This window comes from Tamandua tetradactyla, chromosome 12 (genome assembly GCF_023851605.1).
Source record: "Tamandua tetradactyla isolate mTamTet1 chromosome 12, mTamTet1.pri, whole genome shotgun sequence".
Lineage (NCBI taxonomy): Eukaryota > Metazoa > Chordata > Mammalia > Pilosa > Myrmecophagidae > Tamandua > Tamandua tetradactyla.
Genome location: NC_135338.1, coordinates 51,774,983 through 51,801,591, shown reverse-complemented (window position 1 = coordinate 51,801,591; position 26,609 = coordinate 51,774,983). Strand labels below are relative to the sequence as shown.

General features: G+C 41.3%; 1 protein-coding gene across 4 annotated transcripts in view; it reads right to left on the bottom strand.

Moving 5' to 3' along the window:
• DGLUCY (D-glutamate cyclase) overlaps positions 1 to 26,609 on the bottom strand; it is a 167,206-nt gene that overhangs the window by 81,686 nt on the left and 58,911 nt on the right. The gene's annotated exons all lie outside the window — the stretch shown is intronic.

Here is a 26,609-nt window from a genome sequence, read left to right as displayed (position 1 = left end):
CTGGTAGGGTGCAATGAGGTGAATGCAATGTCATTGCTGTGATATTCTTGCCAAAGATAAATAACTTGAATCTGTTCATGAGGAAACATTAGACAAACCTTAATTGAGGAACATTCTACAACACCTGTCATTTTCAAAAGTGTCAAGGTCATGAAAGTCAAGGAAAGACTGAGGAACTGGTTCAGACTGAAGGAGACTAAACAGACAGAAGGACTAAAGGCAATGAGTGACCCTGAACTGGACCGTTGGCTATGAGATACACTATTGAGGTAACTGGCAAAACTTGAATGGAGTCTGAGGATTCAATGGTAGTAGTAAATCTGTGTTAATTTCCTGAGTTTGATGGTTGTGTTGTGGTTAGACAGGTGTTTCAGTTTGATAAAGCTGCTGGAATGCAATATATCAGAAATGGGTTGGCCTTTAACAAAGGGATTTATTAACTTAGAATTGTACAGTTCTCAAGCTGTGAAAATGTCTCAATTAAGGCTTCAAGAGGAGGATACTTCTCTGAAGACAGGGTACCAGCATCCGGAACAGCTCTGTCACATGGGAAGGCACATGCCAGTGTCTGCTGATCCTCGGCTCCAGGATTTTGTTGCTTTCAGCTCCTGGTTCCAGTGGCCTCGTCTCTCAGCTTCTGTAGATCCTCTCTTAGCTTCTCTGGGACTTTTCTCTATGAGGTTCTCTTAAATTCATCTCTCAGCTTCTTTGGGGCGTCTCTGAACTCCTTGGGGTTTTTCTATCTTTTATCCTCTCATAAAGGACTCCAGTAAAAAGATTAAGACCCACTTCCTGGAAGATGGCAGCTTAGTAAGACGCGCGGATCTTAGTTTCTTCTCCAGGACACCTACTAGGGGAGTAGAAACGATACAGAAAGCGCCCAAAGCCACAACAGAGATAAAAAAGACAGCGTACCCCATCCTGGAACGGCTGGCTGGCTGAGAGAAGCAGCTCGGGTGAGATCGCCGAGGCACGCGGGCCTTACCGGGCGGGGCGGGAAGCGGCCGGAGTTACTCCCTTCCCCCTTCCCAGGCCGGCTGGGGGAATTGGAGAGGCGGTCCCCTGAAACAAAGACGGCTGGCGCCCACACCACGCGCAGCCCCCGGACCAACTGAGAGAATTGGATCGGAAATCCCCAGCCCGCGGAGAACGGTGACGGGTGGGGGAGGCCCCTTCCAAACCCGTGACTCCCGGGGAACGTGCACTCTCTCGGGCGGGCCGCTGCCGCTGGCGCCCTCCCGCCACGCTTGTTGCCCAGGGCCGACTAGGAAATTCGGACAGGCTCTTTCCCTGGCTGCAGCGACCAGCAACCCTCCCTGCGTTCAGACCGCGGGCCGGCTCAAGCCGCTTTGGCTAGCGAACCCCCAGGACGGCGAGAGTTTTCCAAAGTTTAAGGTCCCACAGCACCGTTTACTGGTGGGACCCGCAGACAAACGTGTGCCACGAGCGCCACCTACTGGGCAGGATAAGAAAAACAGAACCCAGAGATTTCACAGAAAAATATTACAACCTTGCTGGGTCCAACACCAAGAGAAATCTGAATAAATGCCCAGACGCCAGCAGCAGAAGATAACTGTCCACGCTCAAAAGATTGAGAATATGGCTCAGTCAAAGGAACAAACCAATAGCTCAAATGAGACACAAGAGCTGAGACAACTAATGCTGAATATACGAACAGAAATGGAAAACCTCTTCAAAAACGAAATCGATAAATTGAGGGAGGACATGAAGAGGACATGGGCTGAACATAAAGAAGAAATAGAAAAACTGAAAAAACAAATCGCAGAACTTATGGAAGTGAAGGATAAAGTAGCAAACATAGAAAAAATAATGGATAGCTACAATGATAGATTTAAAGAGACAGAAGATAGAATTAGTGATTTGGAGGATGGAACATCTGAATTCCAAAAAGAAACAGAAACTATCGGGAAAAGAATGGAAAAATTTGAACAGGGTATCAGGGAACTCAAGGACAATATGAACCGCACAAATATACGTGTTGTGGGTGTCCCAGAAGGAGAAGAGAAGGGAAAAGGAGGAGAAAAACTAATGGAAGAAATTTTCACTGAAAATTTCCCAACTCTTATGAAAGACCTAAAATTACAGATCCAAGAAGTGCAGCGCACCCCAAAGAGATTAGACCCAAATAGGCGTTCTCCAAGACACTTACTAGTTAGAATGTCAGAGGTCAAAGAGAAAGAGAAGATCTTGAAAGCAGCAAGAGAAAAACAATCCATTACATACAAGGGAAACCCAATAAGACTTTGTGTAGATTTCTCAGCAGAAACCATGGAAGCTAGAAGACAGTGGGATGATATATTTAAAATACTAAAAGAGAAAAACTGCCAACCAAGACTCCTATATCCAGCAAAATTATCCTTCAAAAATGAGGGAGAAATTAAAACATTCTCAGACAAAAAGTCACTGAAAGAATTTGTGACCAAGAGACCAGCTCTGCAAGAAATACTAAAGGGAGCACTAGAGTCAGATACAAAAAGACAGAAGAGAGAGATATGGAAAAGAGTGTAGAAAGAAGGAAAATCAGATATGATATATATAATACAAAAGGCAAAATGTTAGAGGAAAATATTATCCAAACAGTAATAACACTAAATGTCAATGGACTGAATTCCCCAATCAAAAGACATAGATTGGCAGAATGGATTAAAAAACAGGATCCTTCTATATGCTGTCTACAGGAAACACATCTTAGACCCAAAGATAAACATAGGTTGAAAGTGAAAGGTTGGGAAAAGATATTTCATGCAAATAACAACCAGAAAAGAGCAGGAGTGGCTATACTAATATCCAACAAATTAGACTTCAAATGTAAAACAGTGAAAAGAGACAAAGAAGGACACGATATACTAATAAAAGGAACAATTAAACAAGAAGACATAACAATCATAAATATTTACGCACCGAATCAGAATGCCCCAAAATACGTGAGGAATATACTGCAAACACTGAAAAGGGAAATAGACTCATATACCATAATAGTTGGAGACTTCAACTCACCACTCTCATCAAGGGACAGAACATCTAGACAGAGGATCAACAAAGAAATAGAGAATCTGAATATTACTATAAATGAACTAGACTTAATAGACATTTATAGGACATTACATCCCACAACAGCAGGATACACCTTTTTCTCAAGTGCTCATGGATCATTCTCAAAGATAGACCATATGCTGGGTCACAAAGCAAGTCTTAACAAATTTAAAAAGATTGAAATCTTACACAACACTTTCTCGGACCATAAAGGAATGATGTTGGAAATCAATAATAGGCAGAGTGCCAGAAAATTCACAAATACGTGGAGGCTCAACAACACACTCCTAAACAACGACTGGGTCAAAGAAGAAATTGCAAGAGAAATTAGCAAATACCTCGAGGCGAATGAAAATGAAAACACAACATATCAAAACTTATGGGACGCAGCAAAGGCAGTGCTAAGAGGGAAATTTATTGCTCTAAATGCCTATATCAGAAAAGAAGAAAAGGCAAAAATTCAGGAATTAACTATCCATTTGGAAGAACTGGAGAAAGAACAGCAAGCTAACCCCAAAGCAAGCAAAAGGAAAGAAATAACAAAGATTAGAGCACAAATAAATGAAATTGAAAACATGAAAACAATAGAGAAAATCAATAAGGCCAGAAGTTGGTTCTATGAGAAAATCAATAAGATTGATGGGCCCTTAGCAAGATTGACAAAAAGAAGAAGAGAGAGGATGCAAATAAATAAGATCAGAAATGGAAGAGGAGACATAACTACTGACCTCACAGAAATAAAGGAGGTAATAACAGGATACTATGAACAACTTTACGCTAATAAATACAACAATTTAGAGGAAATGGACGGGTTCCTGGAAAGACATGAACAACCAACTTTGACTCAAGAAGACATAGATGACCTCAACAAACCAATCACAAGTAAAGAAATTGAATTAGTCATTCAAAAGCTTCCTAAAAAGAAAAGTCCAGGACCAGATGGCTTCACATGTGAATTCTACCAAACGTTCCAGAAAGAATTAGTACCAATTCTCTTCAAACTCTTCAAAAAAATCGAAGTGGAGGGAAAACTACCTAATTCATTCTATGAAGCCAACATCACCCTCATACCAAAACCAGGCAAAGATATTACAAAAAAAGAAAACTACAGACCAATCTCTCTAATGAATACAGATGCAAAAATCCTCAACAAAATTCTAGCAAATCGTATCCAACAACACATTAAAAGAATTATACATCATGACCAAGTAGGATTCATCCCAGGTATGCAAGGATGGTTCAACATAAGAAAATCAATTAATGTAATACACCATATCAACCAATCAAAGCAGAAAAATCACATGATCATCTCAATTGATGCAGAGAAGGCATTCGACAAGATTCAACATCCTTTCCTGTTGAAAACACTTCAAAAGATAGGAATACAAGGGAACTTCCTTAAAATGATAGAGGGAATATATGAAAAACCCACAGCTAATATCATCCTCAATGGGGAAAAATTGAAAACTTTCCCCCTAAGATCAGGAACAAGACAAGGATGTCCACTATCACCACTATTATTCAACATTGTGTTGGAGGTTCTAGCCAGAGCAATTAGACAAGAAAAAGAAATACAAGGCATCAAAATTGGAAAGGAAGAAGTAAAACTATCACTGTTTGCAGACGATATGATACTATACGTCGAAAACCCGGAAAAATCTACAACAAAACTACTAGAGCTAATAAATGAGTACAGCAAAGTAGCAGGTTACAAGATCAACATTCAAAAATCTGTAGCATTTCTATACACTAGTAAGGAACAAGCTGAGGGGGAAATCAAGAAACGAATCCCATTTACAATTGCAACTAAAAGAATAAAATACCTAGGAATAAATTTAACTAAAGAGACAAAAAACCTATATAAAGAAAACTACAAAAAACTGCTAAAAGAAATCACAGAAGACCTAAATAGATGGAAGGGCATACCGTGTTCATGGATTGGAAGACTAAATATAGTTAAGATGTCAGTCCTACCTAAATTGATTTACAGATTCAATGCAATACCAATCAAAATCCCAACAACTTATTTTTCAGAAATAGAAAAACCAATACGCAAATTTATCTGGAAGGGCAGGGTGCCCCGAATTGCTAAAAACATCTTGAGGAAAAAAAACGAAGCTGGAGGTCTCGCGCTGCCTGACTTTAAGGCATATTATGAAGCCACAGTGGTCAAAACAGCATGGTATTGGCATAAAGATAGATATATCGACCAATGGAATCAAATAGAGTGCTCAGATATAGACCCTCTCATCTATGGACATTTGATCTTTGATAAGGCAGTCAAGCCAACTCACCTGGGACAGAGCAGTCTCTTCAATAAATGGTGCCTAGAGAACTGGATATCCATATGCAAAAGAATGAAAGAAGACCCATCTCTCACACCCTATACAAAAGTTAACTCAAAATGGATCAAAGATCTAAACATTAGGTCTAAGACCATAAAACAGTTAGAGGAAAATGTAGGGAGATATCTTATGGATCTTACAACTGGAGGCGGTTTTATGGACCTTAAACCTAAAGCAAGAACACTGAAGAAGGAAATAAATAAATGGGAGCTCCTCAAAATTAAACACTTTTGTGCATCAAAGAACTTCATCAAGAAAGTAGAAAGACAGCCTTCACAATGGGAGACAATATTTGGAAATGATATATCAGATAAAGGTCTAGTATCCAGAATTTATAAAGAGATTGTTCATCTCAACAACAAAAAGACAGCCAACCCAATTACAAAATGGGAAAAAGACTTGAACAGACACCTCTCAGAAGAGGAAATACGGATGGCCAAGAGGCACATGAAGAGATGCTCAATGTCCCTGGCCATTAGAGAAATGCAAATCAAAACCACAATGAGATATCATCTCACACCCACCAGAATGGCCATTATCAACAAAACAGAAAATGACAAGTGCTGGAAAGGATGCGGAGAAAGAGGCACACTTATCCACTGTTGGTGGGAATGTCAAAGGGTGCAACCACTGTGGAAGGCAGTTTGGCGGTTCCTCAAAAAGCTGAATATAGAATTGCCATACGACCCAGCAATACCATTGCTAGGTATCTACTCAAAGGACTTAAGGGCAAAGACACAAACGGACATTTGCACACCAATGTTTACAGCAGCATTATTTACAATTGCAAAGAGATGGAAACAGCCAAAATCTCCATCAACAGAAGAGTGGCTAAACAAACTGTGGTATATACATACGATGGAATATTATGCAGCTTTAAGACAAGATAAACTTATGAACCATGTAATAACATGGATGGACCTAGAGAATATTATGCTGAGTGAATCCAGCCAAAAACTAAAGGACAAATACTGTATGGTCCCACTGATGTGAACGGACATTCGAGAATAAACTTGAAATATGTCATTGGTAACAGAGTTCAGCAGGAGTTAGAAACAGGGTAAGACAATGGGTAATTGAAGCTGAAGGGATACAGACTGTGCAACAGGACTAGATACAAAAACTCAAAAATGGACAGCACAATAATACCTAATTGTAAAGTAATCATGTTAAAACACTGAATGAAGCTGCATCTGAGCTATAGGTTTTTGTTTTGTTTTGTGTTGTTTTGTTTTGATTTTACTATTATTACTTTTATTTTTTTCTCTATATTAACATTCTATATCTTTTTCGGTTATGTTGCTAGTTCTTCTAAACCAATGCAAATGTACTAAGAAATGATGATCATGCAGCTATGTGATGATCTTAAGAATTAATGATTGCATGTGTAGAATGGTATGATCTCTAAATGTTGGGTTAATTTCTTTTTTTCCGTTAATTAAAAAAAAAAAAAAAAAAGAGAAGGGATAATTGGAGATGAAGGGATACAGACTGTGCAACGGGACTGGATGTGGAGACTCAGAAATGGACAGCACAATACTACCCAATTGTAATGCAATTATGTTGGAACACTGAATGAAGCTGCATGTGAGGTATAGGTTTTTTGTTTTTGTTTTTTTTGTTTTTTTTCTTTCTATTATTGTTTTAATTCTTATTCTGTTGTCTTTTTGTTTCTTTTTCTGAATCGATGCAAATGTACTAAGAAATGATGAATATGCAACTATGTGATGTTATTAAGAATTACTGATTGTACATGTAGATTGGAATGATTTCTAATTGTTTTGTTAATTCTTTTTTTAATTAATAAAAAAAAAAAAAAAAAAAAAAAAGATTAAGACCCACCTTGAATGTGGGTCCTAATCCTGTGGGTCACATGTCAGTTGAACTAACCTAACCAAAAGGTCCCACCCATAGTAGGTCCACACCCCAGAAATGGATTAAAAGAGCATGGCCTTTTCTGAGGTCCATACAGCCTCCAAAACAACACAGCAGCTGAGTGTCCTCATAACTAGGAAACACATACAAAAGTATTAAAATATGAGGCATCAGGGCAACTTACTATCACAAAGTTAAAGAATAAAAAAAGGTATTTCCATACTGTACTTGCAATTTTTCCATCACTTTGTGATTATTTCAAAATTTAAAATGATAAAAAAATAAACTATTGAAAAAGGAAATGATGATTGTGGAAGATATATCCATATTAAAGTTTCAGTTTCACACCATTAATGTGAAAAGTGATGCCAATGGTCAGCAGTTATCTTTTTTTAATTTATTTTTATTTATTTTTTATTATCAAACCAAAACAACATACAAACATGAACAATCTTAACATACAAACATTCTGTGCATGGTATACAATCAATGGCTCACAAATCATCACATAGTAGTATATTCATCACTATGATCATTTTTTAGAACATTTGCATCACTGCAGAAAAAGAAATTAAAAAAAAAAAGAAAAAACTCATACATACCATACTCCTCACCCCTCCCTCTCACTGACCACTAGTATTTCCATGTACTCAATAGATTTTATCCTTTGTTCCCCTATTTTTTTCTATACCCCTTACCTCTCCCTTTCAATGTTCACTAATATTTCTGTAGCAGGCAGGCCTCCCCCCCTTTCTGATTTAGCCGTGCTTTCTGTGGAAAATCCCGAAACCCCCTCCCCTAGGCTTCAGGAGCTGGTGAAAATGCACATAGGCAAGATAAGATATTCCTGGGGTGGGGGCCCCTCAACAGTCTATAAGCCCTGGGCCATTCTCAACTTAAATCCGCCAATTGTTTACCTTGTCTTTAACATATTGTACAGTCTATAAAAGCTAAGGTTGCCTTTTGTTCGGGGCTCAGACTTTCCACTCGGCTGGCCCCCCCGAGCGCAGGAGCTAATAAATCACTTGCTTCCCCAAACTGCGGTCCCTTAGTCTCAGCCGGCTCTAGTTTTGAGAAACGTTCCTGGAGGCCTGCGGCCTCAATCCTGGTTTTCGCGGTACATTTCAAACTACTCAGTTTATTTTAACATTTGTTCCCTCTTATATTTATTTTATTTTTAATCCATATCTTTTACTCATCTGTCAATATCATAGATAAAAGGAGCATCAGACACAAGGTTTTCACAATCACATAGTCACATTGCGAAATATCATTATACATTCATCTTTAAGAAACATGGCTAGTGGAACACAGCTCTACAGTTTCAGGAACTTCCCTCCACCCTCTCCAACATACCTTAACTAAAAAGTTGTTATCTATATAATGCATAAGGATAACCTCCAGGTTAACCTCTCGACTCTGTTTGGAATCTCTCAGCCATTGACACTCTATTTTGTCTCATTTCTCTCTTCCCCCCTTTGGTTAAGAAGGTTTTCTCAATCCCGGGTCAGCAGTTATCTTGAACTGAATATCAAATATCTTCTCCCCCAGGGATCCTGCAACAACTCTATGGAAAGAAGCTTATCTTCAGAAAGGAAGGATTTTGTTTGTATGCTTTACATGGCCAAACATTAACTTTACAATTCTGGGAAAATTTGGGAATAACTGCCTGCCCAATATGACTATAATTTTCCATTCCTAGAGAGTTAAAGAATATTCAAGAGCCTCATTCTTCAAAGCAAATCTGCTTTTAGTTACTTCGCCAAATAAAACAATCTAACCAAGTGGCAAAACCCCAAGTTATGACTCTGTTATGGGCAAGCAAGATAATTTCTTCTCTTTCATCATTTGCTTGGCCTACAAAACTGGAGCCTGTGTATTTGCTTTTTAATGATGAGGTTCTGCAAGGGCTATATCAGACCCATTTCCTAAAACCACAAAATATGATACACAGAATCCATATGTAGGTTAAACATGAGAGGCTACTGACACATAAATGCTGAGTCCCATGTTCTATGGGTAAACCCTAGGAATATATTAGGCAGTTACTTAAGTGATATCTTACTACCCTTACACTGCACAGCTCGAAGTCATGACCTACAAGCATATTTAAAGGTCACCATGAACACCACCACCTGGCTGGGGATGCTGGAGGCTCCATGCACCTCCATGGCTGGGAAAAGATTAATCTTGTGTGAAAGACTTGGAAACACCCACCATCTGCATATGCAGAAGACAGGCTGAACAAAACATCAAAGCTCTTCTATTCTTTGGGTCCTGGTTTTTTATCCATACGATGCCAGACCTGCCAGAATAGACATTTCTAAGTATCTTCCAGTTCTATGATTTTCATAATCTGTAGCTACATTAGCAATTATTTATGATTGTTGGTGGTATCACTTGTCAGGTCCTTTTATGTTATTCCTTTGTTGGGTATGAATGTGTTTGGGTATGTTTCTTTAACTAAGAGTAAAACTAAACTCTCAGTTGGTCTATGTTTAGAATTATTGGTCTGAGAACCATACTTTGGTCCAGTAATATACTTGACCTACCCTGAAGAAGTATCCCATTCGACAGGATAAACATGTGGAAGCAAGTAGATATAATAGAGGCCCATTGCGGAAACAGACATCATGGGACAAAAGTAGTAACACATACCCTTTAAACTGAATTCTCTTGTGCAGGTTTAGGTTTAAAGGGTGTAAGTTTAGATGTCACATGATTGGTTTAAATTCAAATAAAAATGAGCTAAGCTCTGATCAGGTTCATTTATATGCATCTATCAATGGCCAAGTGGATATGGTTATGCAAGTGCTCTTAGATGGCTTAAGCAATTGTCTCAAAGGGTCTTTTAGTCCATCAAAAGCTGTACCCAAAACACAGTTGAGGCCTAAGTCTGTACTGCCAAGGTCTCATAACCTGAAAACCACAATCTCAGACATGATTATGTCCTACATTGCCCTGCTGTCTGGTTTAGATCCTTTGAGATTTTGTTTTGTGAGTATTCCTGAGCACCAGCTGTATGGGACTCTGCCCTATCAGTGCTTTATAACACATTGCATAAAACCAGTGGCAGTTATACATTCAGGCAGGCTGTGGCCCGTGCATTCCCTATAGTGGGTACACTGGAAGTGTTAAAGAGGTGATCTCTGCACTGGGCAAAGGCAGAGCTCCTCGCCAGTCCCCTGGGAGGACTGAGAGAAAAGGTCCCCATGGGTGCTCCTTGGAGGCAGGGTGTGCCACCAAGGGCCTTGGGCAGTCACAGTCAGAAGCCTTCTAGGGTGGCATCTTCCTCCCTGGCTGTACACTTGGCGGGACTGGGGCTTGTTCTTCTCAGGTCCGCAGTAACCAAAGCACCAGCAGAATCCCCAGCTCTGTGCTTTCTCTGCATTTCCATGGGAACAGCTTGGCACCACGCTGGGCCATGTGCTCCATCTATTTCTATGGCACCTATCACCATGGCACCTACTTGCTCTGAAAAGCACAGGCTAAAAACAGAACATGAAGAAAAGGGGGGCAATCCAGTTCCCCGCTGTCACCTTCTCCTGCAGCTGTTGTTATACCTTATGATTGCTCACATGTACCTTTTCCACTCAAGTTTCTTGTGCTTTTTGTTGCATGTGACCCTAAAAAAAAAGCTCACTATCCACATCAGCATTGTTTTGGGGTTGGTATGGTCTGAGTCTTTAGGAAATTCTCAGTCAACTGTTGCAGGTATAAAGTTCCCCTGGAGGGAGCCCACACAGTAAGTGACTCCTGTGTGGCTTGTTTCTGGGCCCTATACAGGGTGTTTTTGGGAAGGGGGAGGAAGTGGAGGGTGGGAGAGGGCAATTGTGCCATCAGTGTGCACAGATAATGGAGTTTTTTCTGACAAAGAGGATCATTAGCTTTCCAGGAAATTCTCTTCAGGGAGGGATCCTCTAAGCCAAATAGCTCCCCTGAAGGTTTTCTGTAAATGAACAATTATCCTTTAGGGCAGAGCACTTAACCTAGTTAGTCTGGGTTAGCTCTGGGTTAGTCCAACAGAATTTGAGTTTGAATCCTGGCTCAGCCACTTGTTAGCCATATGAGATTACTGGGTAAACTCTCTAAGGTTTATGTTTACTTATCTGTAAAATGGGGATATGAACGCACAGCTCACAGGGACAAGCCCCTTCTGCAACCTCAGTTTTCATGCTTGGTCCTTGGTTTCCTCATCTATAAAATAGGGGTAATAATAATATCTGCTTCAAAGGAGCTTTGCAATGATTCAAGGAGAATATATAGGTAAAGCACTGAGCAGAGTGCCTGGTACATAACAGGCACTCAAGGAAAGGTGGCAAAGAAGGTGTATGAGGAGGAGGACAGCTATGCCATTTGGGATGGCCAGGTGCCAGCCCTGCCTTGTTCTCCAGGCCTGACTTCCTACTCTCCATCCCTGAGGGCAAATGCAAATAGACCCTTCCTTCCAGCTCCCACATCTATCAACCTTCTTGGGCATAAGAAATGTAGCCAAAGACCAGCTCGTGCTTCTAAGCAGGTGTCATTATGCAGAAGGGTCAATGACCCAGGCACTTGTGTGGCACATAGGACCATGAATTCCCATATATTTGAGAAAATCCCAGCAGGGTTACATGCTTGTGGGCATTGTGGTGGAGCAGCCCTGAGGGCTCAGTTCTAACTACTTGACTGAATGGATATGGACAAATCAATTAACCTCCTTTCCTTCCCTATCTGTGAAATGGGATGATGCCACTTGTCTCGGAGGGAGATTGGGAGCATTAAAAGAGGTAGGAGGAGCCTCTAACCTAAAAGCAGGCATGTTGTGGGCTCTCAGTAACTGTGGATTCCCTTCTCCTCCAATCCCCACACTGAACATTTTAAGGCAGTAATTATGACTAAAAGATTAGGGTTTATAATAGAAGGAAACAGGCCATTTCCTGAATCTGCTGCTGGTGCTGATAAATGTTACAGTATAACTCTCAGGTTCACACAAAGCCCACGGCCAGGGTCTTTCATGGGGAAAGGTGGGAGGAGGTCCACTCTTATCAAGGACTGCCCCTTCCGGTGCCCCCACACCCTTTCAAATGCTCCATTTCTTACAATTCACTCTCAAGAATGCCCTGCTTTAGGCAAACAAATCTGTGAGCTCTTTCTCATATGCAATTTCCTCAGTCTTCACTCTATTTTATAAAAACAATTTCCCTGTTGTGAACATTGCTGACCTTCCCTTCCCCCAGCTCCCAATTTCTACCTGGGCATTCCAAGTGCTACCAAGAAACTGGACTCTTCTCCAAGGCTCTAGGGATGGGACATGTGACCTAAGCTAAGTCAATCAGCTATTTTCATCCTCTTGGGTGCATTGGTTAGTTCATGTGACCCAAGTTGGTCGAATCCAGAATGAGTCTTGGGTCTCTGCCTAAGAATGTGTGGCAAAAGTTCAGCATGGGGTATGGGTCCCACATACGTGTGTGGGACTGCTCCAGCCACTGTACTATCAGGAGCAGAGCTTGTAGGCAAAACTGACCCATGGAAGAGTACCAGCTAAAAGAACTGGCTAGTTATTATGAATGCCTAAATCAAACTGCACCTAAAATTTGACTTACCTCTGGATTTCTTATTCACATGAGTCAATAAATTCCATTTACTGTTTAAACCAATTTGAGTTGGATTTTCTGTGACTTAAGGATAAAAGCACCTGGAGCACTGCTTCCTCTCTGCAGTTTCAGTGTCCTTTCCCTATCAAAGCTCAATTCAAAAGCAATTTGAAGGAAGACCTCCTAATTCTATTTCCTCCTTTAACCTCTAGTTCCTCTGTACCTAACCCTAAGAATAAAACCCTTTGAGATCAGTAGTCTCCATTTTATTTCCATGAGGACACTGTGCCCCATCAGATATGAAATCTGTTTCTTCGAAGCTAGACATTTAGTGGTTGACAAGGTCAAGGTTAGAAACCAGGGCTCTGTGTGATACGCGGGTTATTGATAAGTTTTTATTTCTTCTTCTAAAATGTTTTTCTTCTATGTACTTCTTGAGCACGAGCTTACTTTTCTTCCTATTGAGACCACCTACTGTAGTTACTTGATAAGCACTTGTTGCTAAATGATCAAGGAAACCATCTTGCAGCCAGGAACACTCTGGCCCAGGGGGCTAACAATGCCAGGAGATGTGTGGAGTGCTTTATAAAGTGCCAGGCACTGGGCTAAGTGCTCGACATATGGGATCTCTGTTCTAAAAATTGGTTCATTGCATGTACATTATTCTGGACCAAAGGGCAAGTGGACTTTTGCCAAGGCCTGTGAATGGAAGCTATTTGGATTAGAAGAGGGAAATCTATTCAGAGGAACAAACACAAAATCAATGGCTCCTTGTGGTGACATATGGCTAGGTGGAAAGCATTAAGGGCTATGAAGTCCACAGTCATGGTTTTGATTCCTGGCTCTACATCTTATTATTTGGGTGGTCTTGGACAAAATACTTTGTGTATTTGAGCCTACGTTCTGTCATTTGTTAAATGAAGACACGCCCAACACCTCACCTCTCTGTATTGTTGGAAGAGTATATCATGTCAGTCAAACATCTGACAAAATACCTGACACAGTCTTGCTCTTTACTGTCCCCACTATTCTTCTTCTACACTGGGCACTGCCCAGTGGTGGCACTCACAGTTATGTGCCCCCTAGCCCATGGATGATGGCCAACCCTACTCAGGGATTATAAGAAAAATTAAAAAGTTTGAGAACACATTGGCCACCAGGTGGGGAAAATTTTACATCCTGTTCCCTGCCAAATAAAGATTTGCTTCTGGAACACTTTGTTTCATTGCGATTTCACTGTGTTTAGATTATAAAAGGCCTTTGCCTTTTGTATCTTCCCAGCGAGTGATGAACACTAACAGATCTAGGCTGCTCAGGAGCTGACTGCTCAGCATATGATCTCCAAAGTCAATATAATTCATATTCATGCCTCACTAAAACACAAATTCTCAATAAATTAAATAGACCTAATAGATATACATAGAGCACTTCACCAAATAGCAACAAAATACACATTGTTCTCTAGTGCACATAGGTCATTCTCCAGGATAGACTATACGTTAGGTCACAAAAGAAGTCTCAATAAATTTTAAAATGTTGAAATCATACCATGTATCTTCCCTGACTACAATAGAATGAAGCTAGAAATCAATATCAGGGAGAACTGGACAATTCACAAAAAGGTAAAAATTAAACATGCACTCTTAAACAACAAATGGTCAAAGAAGAAATCACAAGGGAAATTAGGAAATATCTTGATGCAAATGAAAATGATAAACCAAACTTATGGGATGCAGCAAAGGCAGTGCTAAGAGGGAAATTTATAGCTCTAAATGCTTGTATTATAAAGAAGAAAGATGTCAAATCAGATATTTAACATAGTAACTGGAGAATCTAGAAAAAGAATAGCAAACTAAACCCAAAGTAAGCAGAAGGAAGGAAATAACAAAGATTGGAGATAAATGAAATAGAGAATGAAAAAGTAATAGAATCAACAAAACCAAAAATTGTTTCTTTGAAAAGATCAATACAATTTACAAGCCATTAACTAGGCTGACAAAGAAAAAAAGACAGAAGATGCAAATAACTAAAATCAGAAATGAAGGAAAGAAATTACCACCAACCCCACAGAAATAAAAAGGATTATAAAAGGATGCTATGAACAAATGTATGCTAGCGAATTAGAGAACCCAGATGAAACAGACAAGTTCCAAGAAACACACAAACTACCTACACTGACTCAAGAAGAAATAGAAGAGCTCAACAGGCTAATAACTAGTAGAGATTCCATCAGTAACCAAAAACTTCCCAATAAAGAACAGCTCAGGATCAGATGGCTTCACTGGCGAATTTAACTAAATATTCCAAGAAGAATTAACACCGACCCTGCTCAAACTCTTCCCAAAAATTGAAGAGGAGGGAATACAACATCACTGTAATACTGAAGCCAGATAAAGACGGTTCAAGAAAAGAAATACAGAACAATGTCCCTTATGAATACAAATGCAAAAACTGTCAACAAAATACCAGCAAACTGAATCTAACCTCACATCAACAGAATTATATACGATGATCAAGTGGGATTCATCCCAGGTTTGCAAAGGTAGTTCAACATAAAGAAATCAATAAATGTAATATACCACATTAACAGAACACCAGGGGGATTATCAGTTATGTGATATTACCTTTTTTGACCCATGGGTGGGTATGTGACAAAGTCTAGATAATCAGGGTATTTCCACCTTGTATTCATTAAGGTGCTCTAGAGAAAGAGAACAAACAGGAGATATCTGCAAATATGAGATTTATAAAAGTATCTCATGCAATCATGGGAATTCAAGGGTCCAAAATCCATAGGGCAGGCTCCAAACTTGTAACTTTGATGAAGGGTCTCAACGAATTCCACAGGAGAGGCTGGCTGGCTAAAGAAAAAGTGAAAATTTTCTCTTCTCCCTTGAAAGCCTCCAATTGATTAGATCAAATCCAACTGATTATATTATTTCGTTTGCAGGAGACACACACTTAGTTGATCATAGATGTAATCAGTCACAGATACAATCAACTCACTGAGGATTTAATAAACCAGCCTTCTGGTTTATCAATCAGCTATAAGACATCCTTGCATTAACAGGCCAGTGCTTGTTTGACCAGACAATTAGGCACCATCACCTCATCAAGTTGTCACCTGAACCCAATCATCACACATCTCTCTTGCCTCGGTGGTTAATTTAGGGGTGGGTACAGGTCCCAAATCACACCATTCAGAGGCACCCCCAGGCCTTCTGCTGGAAAAACTAAGAAAGAGTTGGCGTTACCATATGTAAATACATGATAAGCCTAGGGCTTCATGAAGATCAACCTGAAAATGAAGTCAATGGAGTGGAAAGCAGAGAGGAGGGCTGGAGAGTCACAGAGGGGCAGACAAGGGAACTGAAATGGGGATAAAGTCCTCATCCTGTCATTTGAGTGTCTAGATTCAACCATTCCTGATTCCCAGTTACATAAAAGAAAACAATCCCTTTTCTACAGCTTTGTTAAAATCAGTTGCAATCCTAAGAAGCACAGAAATTTTGTACCAGGAGCAGGGTTTGCAAGTGACAGACCCTCCAATGTGGAATTGGCTGTGCTGAGATAGGGAGCAGGACAGTGAGTGATATCTGTTAGGTGGGGGCAAAGTAGCAAACTCCTTCCTGTCATAGCTCATGAGAAGAACCACATGCCCACCATGGTTGGGAATTTAAAGAATTTGTTTAAGAAAAAAAGCCAGTTTCCTGGGATATGTTGCAACTTCTCAGTCTTCAGTGTGGTCCTACAAGAAAGACACACTTCAGTCCCAGATAACTTTTTGAAAGCATAGAAATGTGAAAACAAAGCCAGGAGGTTCCCTTTCTGCCAGTGGCCAGTAATTCAACTGAGCTGAGAACTAGAAAATCATTTTTCAGTATTGCAAAAGTCAAATTCCCTGCCCCAGGTTGGTGCAATGCCTTGAAAAATGAAAACATGGTGGGAGATAGGGTAGAAAGCGCAAAGAAGGCTCCTTCCCCAGGCTCCAAATAACAGCTTCTGCCAGGCCCTCCCTGCTTCACCAAAGTGCCTATTAAATAACTGTCCACTGGGAAATAGCCTGCAGGCAAGTGGGTAGCTTAGCCCTGCACCATTACTTCCCCCAGTCAGTCTATGAGCAGGCTGGAGGAGGGCAGAGCACTGCCTTGGTTGCTAGGAGACAGACATGACAAGAACAGGGTCCAGATTCCTGAGCATGACTTGAATGGGTTCCAGCAAATGGAGTTATCAGAAAACTGTCTGGCAACTTGTCTAAGATTTTCAGGGAGTCACACTGTTATAGATATCCCAGCCTGGCAAACCACAGCACGAGATTGCTCAACCACTGAGGCCAACTCCAGGCCTCTGTTCTCAAGTCTGCAAACAGTGGCCTGCTGAAGGATACAGTGCCAGAGGATCCGCTTCTCAAATACCACCAATGGAAGGCAGTGGACAAGGGAGAGTCTTCTAAAACCCCAGGCACCCCTAACTGGTTGAGAAACTCATATCCTTCAGTGGATATGAAGTGGCTCCTTGCCTTCCCTCTTCAGTAGAATGTTTGATGAGGGACCAAAGCATGTTCTTTCCTCTTCTCCCCTTTACTAAATCCAAGTGGTTTTAATTGCAAGTATCCTATATATATATTTTTTGTTCACCATTAAGTGCTGCTGGTGTTTAAATTTATCATTAGCTATAAACAACGGCTAATTAGGAGCTACATCCAGACCCGACCAGGAAGAAGGAACAACAGCTGTTTTTGCTTACATATGAGCTGTCTGTCCTGTTTGGTGTGTGTGGTACATTTCTGAAGTTGTTTATGTTGACAAAGGAAGTGAGAGGAAGTTGGGCAGCCACTGGATGGAGTAGGGTGCTTATCTACTACTTTGCCCTAAAATGGATTGAACTGTGGTCCAAGTTCCAACCTCCAGTACTTGTGAATGTGACCTTAGGTGGAAAAAAGAGTCTTTGTGGCTACAATTAAGTGGATCAGGTCATTCTGGATTATCCAGGTGGGCCCTAAATCTACTGACAAGAGACACAGGCAGAACAGGGGAAACACAGAGGGGTTGGCCACTTGAAATGGAGGTAGAGATTGGAGTTTTGCAGTTACAAGTAAAGGAATGCCGAGGATGGCCTGGAGCCACCAGAAACTGGAGGAGGCAAGGAAGGATTCTTCCCTAGAAACTTCAGAGAGAGAGTGGCTGGCTTTGCTGACACGTTGACTTTGACCTTTTGGCTTCCAGAACTATGAGAAAATGTGTTTCTGTTGTTTTAAGCTGCCAAGTTTGTAGTGATTTGTTACAGCAGCCCCAGGAAACTAATACATGCCCCGAACTGTTTAAGACTGTGCCTGGCGCCCCTAGCATACCTGGGGGGGCTGTCAATCACTGTCCCAGCCCACGATGAGCAATTGAAATACTCCATCCCCATTATCCTGTCGCTTAGTTTGGAGTGGTCACAGGACCCAAACTAGGCAAAATTATCCAATGATTTTGTGTAGCTTTTGGTAAAAGAAATATTTCTTGCCTCTGCAATTGCTGGATCCAAGGACAATCAATGTAAGCAAAGACTGCTTGTGGCTGTTTCTGTCACTCCATGGAGAGAGCTGGTCTGAGAAGAAAGCCGACAGAGAAGTAAGAAGAGATGGGAGGTGGTGGTGGAGAGGAATAGAGAGTGACAGGTTTTAATGATTCATCTCTGACTCTAGACACAGCCTAACATAAATTGAGATCTACCTTGGGACTTTTCAGCCAGTAAATTCCCTTTTTGTTGTCAGAGTCAGTATGAGTTGGGATTTTGTCCCTCGCGGTCCTGCCTATTCCCTCAGGTATTGCCTGGCAATTTCCTCACCAGGAGCCCGGGCACAGAAGTCCCACTTAGTGACAGGGACTAGGCTCCTCACAGAGCTGGCTCTTAAGTTTGGGCTGCTGTACCAGCATCAGTTTCCACAACTAGACAGACAGCCTTATTTGATAGGCTGAGCTTATCACCAGAAGCTGGAGGCAGAATCTCTGCCAGTCCAGAGAGCAGATTCTAAAGCAAGTAAATTCCAAGTATGGTGGGTAAAATCTCATCATAATGAGCAAAAGTATAATGAAGACTTCTGTAAGACATGAAGATTTGCTTCCTAAAGGCTCAACCACAGAAAGTGTTTAAAAAAATGTTTTATTGACATATATTATAGATGCACAAACCATGTAGTCATCCAAAGTGTACAATCAATAGTTCACAATATCATCATAGAGCTGTGCATTTATCATCACAACAGACTTTTTTTTCTTTTTTGTGAAAAATAACAGCAATAAATTTCAAAGCACATCACAGCAATTAGTTGTAGAACAGATTTCAGAAATTGGTACGGGTTATAGTTCCACAATTCTAAGTTTTTCCTTCTAGCTGCTCCAAGACACTAGAAACTATAAAAAGTATGAATATAATGACTCAGCAATCATACTCATTTGTTAAACCCGACCTTCTCTATATAACTACCTGACCTTCTCTATATAACTATCATCACCTTTGATCTTTCTCCCACTCCTTCAGGGTATTTCTAACTTCTTCTTGTTGGAAGGGGCTGTTGATAATATTAGACAGGGAGATGGAACTAGTTGGTGTTCTGGAGAGTCTGGCCCCTCTGCATTTCAGGACTTATCTGGTCCAGGGACCTATCTGGAGGTTGGAGGTTTCTGGAAAGTTACCTTAGTGCATGGAACCCTTGTAGAATCTTATACAGAATCTTATACATTGCCTTAGATGTTCTTTAGAATTGGCAGGCATGGTTTAGGTTAGGGGTTGGAAAGCTATGATAGGTAGCAAAGTCAAACTGAAGCTTGCATGGTCAGAGTAGCCTCTTGACTCTATTTGAACTCTCTCAGCCACTGATACCTTATTTCTTACACTTCTTTTTCCCCATCTTTGTCAGAATGGCATTGTTGATCCCAAGGTGCTAGGGCCAGGCTCATCAGTGGGAGTCACCTCCTATGCAACCAGGGAGACTTTCACCCCTGGATGTCACGTCCCACATAGAGGGGAGGGCAATGATTTCACTTGTAGAGCTGGGCTTAGAGGGAGTGAGGCCATATCTGAGCAACAACAGAGGTCCAGAAAGAGGGTTCTATTCAGTGAGTTGCACTCAACCCTCAGCCACCATCCCTTCTGATTCACACTTGCTCCAGCCCGGCCTGCCTTGCATCGCCTTCTACCAGCACTTTCTCTAAGCCTCAATGTATACACAGTTGAGGCAAACCGAGCTGTTCACAGAAAAATGTAGTCACCCATGAATTCACAGCAGCTACCTCCACGAAGGCCTGGTTTTCCACCTCAAACCTTAAATCTTCCTGAACTGTCAATCCTCCAGGGCCAGACGTAATAATACAATGCACTCAGAGACCTCAGGGCTTGGAGAGAGCAGAGGCAGCAAGGAGGAGGGGCCTGTTTCTGTTTCCTTTTGCTCCGTTCCTTGTAACTGAATTAATAAGGAACAGCTGTTCCATCCACAATCTACTGAGGGTGTGGTTTCTGATTATTAAAGTCAAATTATGCTTCTATTAAAAAATCAGCTACATCCTGAAGAGTTGTCAAAATGGACCTTAATGATACATCTGACTGAGTGTGAGCTATAAGTTTCTGAAAAAAATACAGTTCATTCCTTTATCATTTACAGAGTACCTATGGGGTATCAGGCAATGAGATGCACTAGCAGATAAAATCACAATTATAGTACCAAGTAGATATGTCACTAGAGAAGAGGGAATCTAATCAGGTTTCAGGGTCTGGGAGGCTTTCTGGGAGAGGGTTATATGAGCTGAGTTTTGATGGAGGGCTGGAAATGAGCACTAGCTGGAGGGGGAAGAGAAGGTATTGCAGGTGAAAGCATGTCCTGAGGCAGGTGCTGGCAGCACCCAACTGCCTGACACACCTGGAGTAAAGGTGGAGAGAAGGTTGGAAAGGTAGGCAACAGATTGATTAGGAAGGTTGTGTGATTAAACTAAAGGAGTGTGAACTTTTTCGGAGAACTCCGGGAGCATTGAAGAGTAGGAGGATGACATGAGCAGACAGCCTCCAAGGGATTATCCTGGCAGTATTTGTGTGGAGGATGGGAGTGGAAAAGGAGTTCATTCAGAGGCCCTTTGTCATAGCTGTGTGAAAAGCCACAGAGGGCTGACTCCATGGCAGGGGAGAAAGGAAGAAAGGGGCATTCAAGAAATAGGAAGACATTTTCACCAGACATGATGTCTGATTGAGTGCAAAAGATGCAATGGGAAGGAGGAATCCAAAATAATTAACCTAATTCTTTTTTTCTGGCATGAACAGCTGAGTTATGGTGGCATTCGGGAAAATTAGGGATATAAGAAATGGGGCATTCTTGGAAGACACAGATGAGGAGGTGGGCTTTAGAATGCTAAGTAGGAGTAAGGTCCATTTTAACAACTCTTCAGGATGTAGCTGTGGGGCATCCACAATGGAGGTCCATGAGAAGTTGAATATTCAAGATCAGATGTCAGGCTGTCTGCATGGGAGGAAGGAGAACTTTATGCATGGCTAAAGGCATCAGGAGAGATGGCAGAGGGCAGAGGGTGAGAAATGGGCAGGATCCCAGAGCCCAGGGGATTTTAGGAAGTGGGTGAAACAGGAGGTATCTGCTGGGGAAAAATGTCCAGCAAAGTAGAGCGGAAACCTAGAGAGTAAAGGCACCCTGGGGGAGAGGCTCAACACCTGAGAGAGTATGCAGCAGCATCAAGCTTCAGAAAGATGACATCAGATAAAGGAAGAAAAGCATCACCTGACTCTGAGTATGCTCATCTTTAGTGCCTTTTGCCTGGGGGGGTTTCATCACAGGAAAGAAACCAGGACTGAATGGATGGGGAAGCAGTGTGGATGGCCAGTGTAGATGATTCTTTCAAGAAGCTTGGCGCTGAAGGGAAAGAAAGAGAAAGGGGAATCAAAGAAAGAAATAAGAAATATAGGATCACAATCAGGGTATTTTTCAGATTGGAGTGATAGAACATATTTAGATAATGATGAAAAGTATTGATAGAGAAGAGGCTGAAGATGTGAGAAAGGGAGAACACTGGATGGAGGAAGGTTCTAGGGAGGACCAGAGGGCATCTGGAGCACAGGGGGAAGGTCAGCCTTGGGCAGGAGCACACTTCTTCCCTGGCATGGAAGGGACAAAGGAATAGGAGATAAGCTGGGTGGTTGCTAGGGAGAGAGTTTCCTTGGGGCACATTTTTTTCAGTTAATTAATGGACAGGATTCTCTATCAGTGACAACAAAATGACAAAATGATAATGTAAATGAGCATCAACAAAATGGAAGTAAAAAGAGACTTGATGAATGAGGAAAACTCAGAAAAGAGATGGCAGTGAAACAGGGAAGTATCTAGGGAGACCTGGAGGGGTTTCCAGGAAGCCTTGAGGATCCAGGATTGTAATGGCCCAAACAGGCATGGTCCCAAGATCCTCCCTCCAGCAGCAGTAAGCACCCCAGGAAGAGTGGATAAGGGCAGAGGAATAACTGAATGGTTCCAGAAGTAGGGTTTAGCTGGGTGGGTTCCTATAGAATGGTAAATGGGCAAAAGTGGTTAGAGAGAGGTACAGGATAGAGAGAAAAACTGACGACCATAGTCACACAAAACCCATTCCTTAGTTAACATTAATTGCTGGTTCAGGTATTTGGCAGAGGGGATCATGTTCAGTTCTGTCTAAAGACTACTTCCTTCTTTAACAAAGAAAGTGACTGAAGGCAGATGGGATGTGCTGGTCTGAATCTGTGGTGGACCCCAGAAAAGCCATGCCCTTTAATCCATCCTTATTCAATATTGCTGGGTGGGAACATATTGATTGTTTCCATGAAGATGTGACCCACCCAATTGTGGGTGGTAACTTGATTAGATGATTTCCATGGAGGTGTGTCTCCACCCACTGAAGGTGGAGTTGCTTACTGGAATCCTTTAAAAGAGGAAACATTTTGCAGAGAGTTGTTTTTGGTAGAGCCATGAGAAAGCCAGCAGATGCTGCCATGTTCACCATGTGTGCTTCCAGCTAAGAGAGAAACACTGAACATCGTTGGCCTTCTTGAACCAAGGTATCTTTCCCTGGATGCCTTAAATTGGACATTTCTATAGCCTTGTTTTAATTGGGACATTTTCTTGGCCTTAGAACTGTAAACTAGCAACTTATTAAATTCCCCTTTTTAAAAGTCATTCGGTTTTGGTATATTGCATTCCGGCAGCTAACAAACTAGAACATGGGGTAATAGAAAGAGCTGGAGTTTTAGAATCAGACAGATATAATAGGTTCAAATCCAGCCTCTACCATTGACCTCTCTGAGCTCAGCTTTTATGAGTATGTGTATAAAATACGAAAAATGCATGCTTTGCAGAGCTTGTAAGGATTAAACATGATGGTTAATGTAAAGTACTCTAGCTAGGTTGTAAACTTCTTTAGGTGCTGTTATGGATTGAACTGTGTGCCCCAAAGAGATATACTGAAGAACTAATCCCTGCAACCCCAGAATGCGACCTTATTTGGAAGTAGGATCTCCATAGATGGAATTAGGCTAGTTAAATTGAGGTTATATTGGAGTTGGATGGGCCTTTAATCTTATATAACTACTGCCCTTACAAGAAGAGGAAATTTGGACACAGTCAGTCAGACAGGACAGGAGAGTGGCATGAGATGACTGAGACAGAAATTTAAGCCTACAAGTTGTCAGCCAACACCAGAAACCACAAGAGAGGATGGAACACATTGTTTCCTACAGACTTTGAAGGAAGTATGGCTGATCTCTTGATTTCAGACTTGCAGCCTCCAGAACTGTGAGACAATAAATTTGTTGTTTAAAGCCACCCAGCTTGTGGTACTTTGTTACAGGACCCTAGGAAACTAAGACAGGTACTCTTTTTGTTATTTAGTGCTCTAACTTCTCTAGTAAGTGCCTGGAATACAGTAAGCACTCAGCAAATACAAGTTTCCTTCTTCATCTACTAGATAATATTTTATTTGAGCACCTTCTCGGCTCTGGCATAAGCTCTTCTGAAGCAACTGGCATTCCCTTCCTTGACTTGTCCAACCTGAATTACTTGCAATAATGAAAATGGAACATTCATCCACACTTGCTTAATTTGAGCCAGCCAGTTACTTAGCTTAGTGGTTTCAGGAAAGTATGAATCATGGTGGTTGACTACAGAGATCCAGAACCATAATGCTGCCCATTAAAACACCAAACTTTGTGACCACAGCCTTGTGGGATCATAGACAATCCTATTGAGGTGGGGAGGAGGCTAGCACTGAGCCTAGGGAAATGGAAGGAAACAGAGGTACCCTTCCTTAACCAGTGACCCAAGACCCAAGACATCAAGAGATAGTGACTCTCAAGAAACAGGGGCATATGGAATTTACACGGAATGTTGAGGAAGTTGACAAAAGATCAGCAAAAAACAAACATAAAACCCAAAGTAACACTACAGCCCAGTGCCATTCTCTCTCTATCTCTTTTCTTTCTTTAGACTTAGGCCATATAGAGGGAATGAAGTTATCAATACAACTCTTGCAGGGGCTTTAGACAGGAAGAAGATAGGGTGCCTGATCAAGAGACAGTCTAACCTGCTTGCAGAGATACCTGTACTGCCTCTAGAGGTGTTCACTAAAGAATGGAGATGAGAGTCATCCTAGGATTTTGCTGAAGAAGAAATCCAAGGGCAAATCGGTGGACCCAAGAAGTAGAACGTAGGCGGGCTGAGAGACACAAACAACCTCAAATTCATTTCCAAAGCATGTGTCTGCAGCAATGTGGAACTGAGACTGCTAACTGCTTCCAATTTCACTCTCCCCTTCTTCATCTTAGCAAAAGATCCTCCCATTTTTAGGTGGGTATATAACTGTACAGCTAGAGTCTACATTTCCTTGTCTGTAGCCAAGCATGGCCTTGTGACCAAGTTCTGTCCAGTAGGATATGAGTGAAAGGATATGCATGACTTCTGAATTACATCATTTAGAAAGAGGCTGCTTGCCCTCTGCCTCCTCTTCCCCTATTCCTATAGACAGGAACTAAAGGTGGACATGGTGTGGAGCCAGCTTTGACTATGCAGAGGAGGACGACACCCCGGGACATGGGAGCCAACAAGATGGAAGAAATCTGGGACACTGAATGAACCTCGAGGTAGAGATGTTTACCTGGACTGGGCTGGCCACCTACCTCTAAGCTATCAGATGAAAGAGAAATGAACTTCTACCCTTTTCAAGCACATGTATTTTGGCGTTTTTTTGTTATAGCAACTTAGCCTGTACCCTAACTAATAGAGTATATCCCAGCAGTACAGATACTAGTAATTTTAGCAAAATTGTTGGTAATAATGATAGTAATATTTATTAAAAGTATACTATATGCCAGGTATTGTTTCAAACGCTCTCCCAGTATTAAGTCATTTAATCCACAACTTTCCCCGGATGGGCGGTGTTCTCCCCATTTTACAGAAAAGGAGTCACAGAGATACAAAGTACTTTGGACCCATAGCCACTGAGTGATTGAACCAGCAGTCAAATCCAAGGTTCGGGATTGAGTTTATACTCTTAGTCATTATACTTTTCAGATCATAACATTTCACAGTATCATGCAGTAACCAGAGCACCAAGATCAATTTTCCAGACAGCTGTGCATGAATATTATTTTTTTCTTCAAACTACTGGAGGGCTAAGGCAAATAATTTAACTTCTCTCCACATCAGTTTCCATAAGACAGTACAGAAGGAGACCCAAACTACCTACCTCCTGGGGCTGTTAGAAGAATAAAACAAATTCATGTATGTTTAACAAATGCTTTGAAAGCCCTGAAGTGTAGCATAAATGAAATATTGCCTTAAGGTAGGTTGGGAAATCCTTAAAACCAAAATAACAAATGCACTTTTTTTTTTTTTTTAATGCAATCCCATCTAGCAATTTGGCAGATAGTCTGAAAAGGCTGTGAAATCTTTCAAGGCTGTGAAATCTGTACCTTTGGTTTTGTGCATCTGTCATCCTCAACTGAAAATGGGAGCTATTAATTGAAATAATTTAAAGACAGCATACTATGCGCCTGGCACCAAAAAGAAAAAATAATAGGGGTGGGGAGGGCAAATGCTTACAGTGTGAGTGAGGTGGGGACTTTGGCAAGCAGGCAGCACCAGCTCTAGCTACCCTGCTGAAATGCAAGCCTGGTGTTGCTAGACCTTTCGGATACATGCGTGACGTTCCCCAATTTTACAAGGATGCTTAAAGTTATAAATGAAAGATAGGTGTGGGCTACCAGTTGGTCTCCTGGGACCTAGTCCTGCAGTGAGAAGATGATTTGTCATGATTAAGTACAAGGCACAGTTCAGTTTTCTCTCAACTCATCCCACCAGGCCCTTCCCTTTCCTTCTTCCTTAACTTAGGGCCCCACCTCCCTCCTCCCCGTGAGGCCAACTCTTTCCTCATCTCCTGCTCTTGGTCTCTGCTTTTCTTCCTTTTAGCTTTTACCAGGTATCTTAAAGCAGAAAGTAGCTTCCCTCCTGTGAGGGCCAGTCAATGTCAAAGTCCTTCTACCAGCTAACACAATCCTACTGCCTCCACCCTAGCACACAGATAATTAAAAAAAAATTAATTATGGTAATATATACATGTAACATAAATTTTCCTATTTTAACCATTTTTAAGGGAATACTTCAGTGGAATTAATTACAATCACAATGTGCTACCATCACCACTATCCATCACCAAAACGCTTTCATCACCCCAAATAGCAACTCTGAACCTGTGAA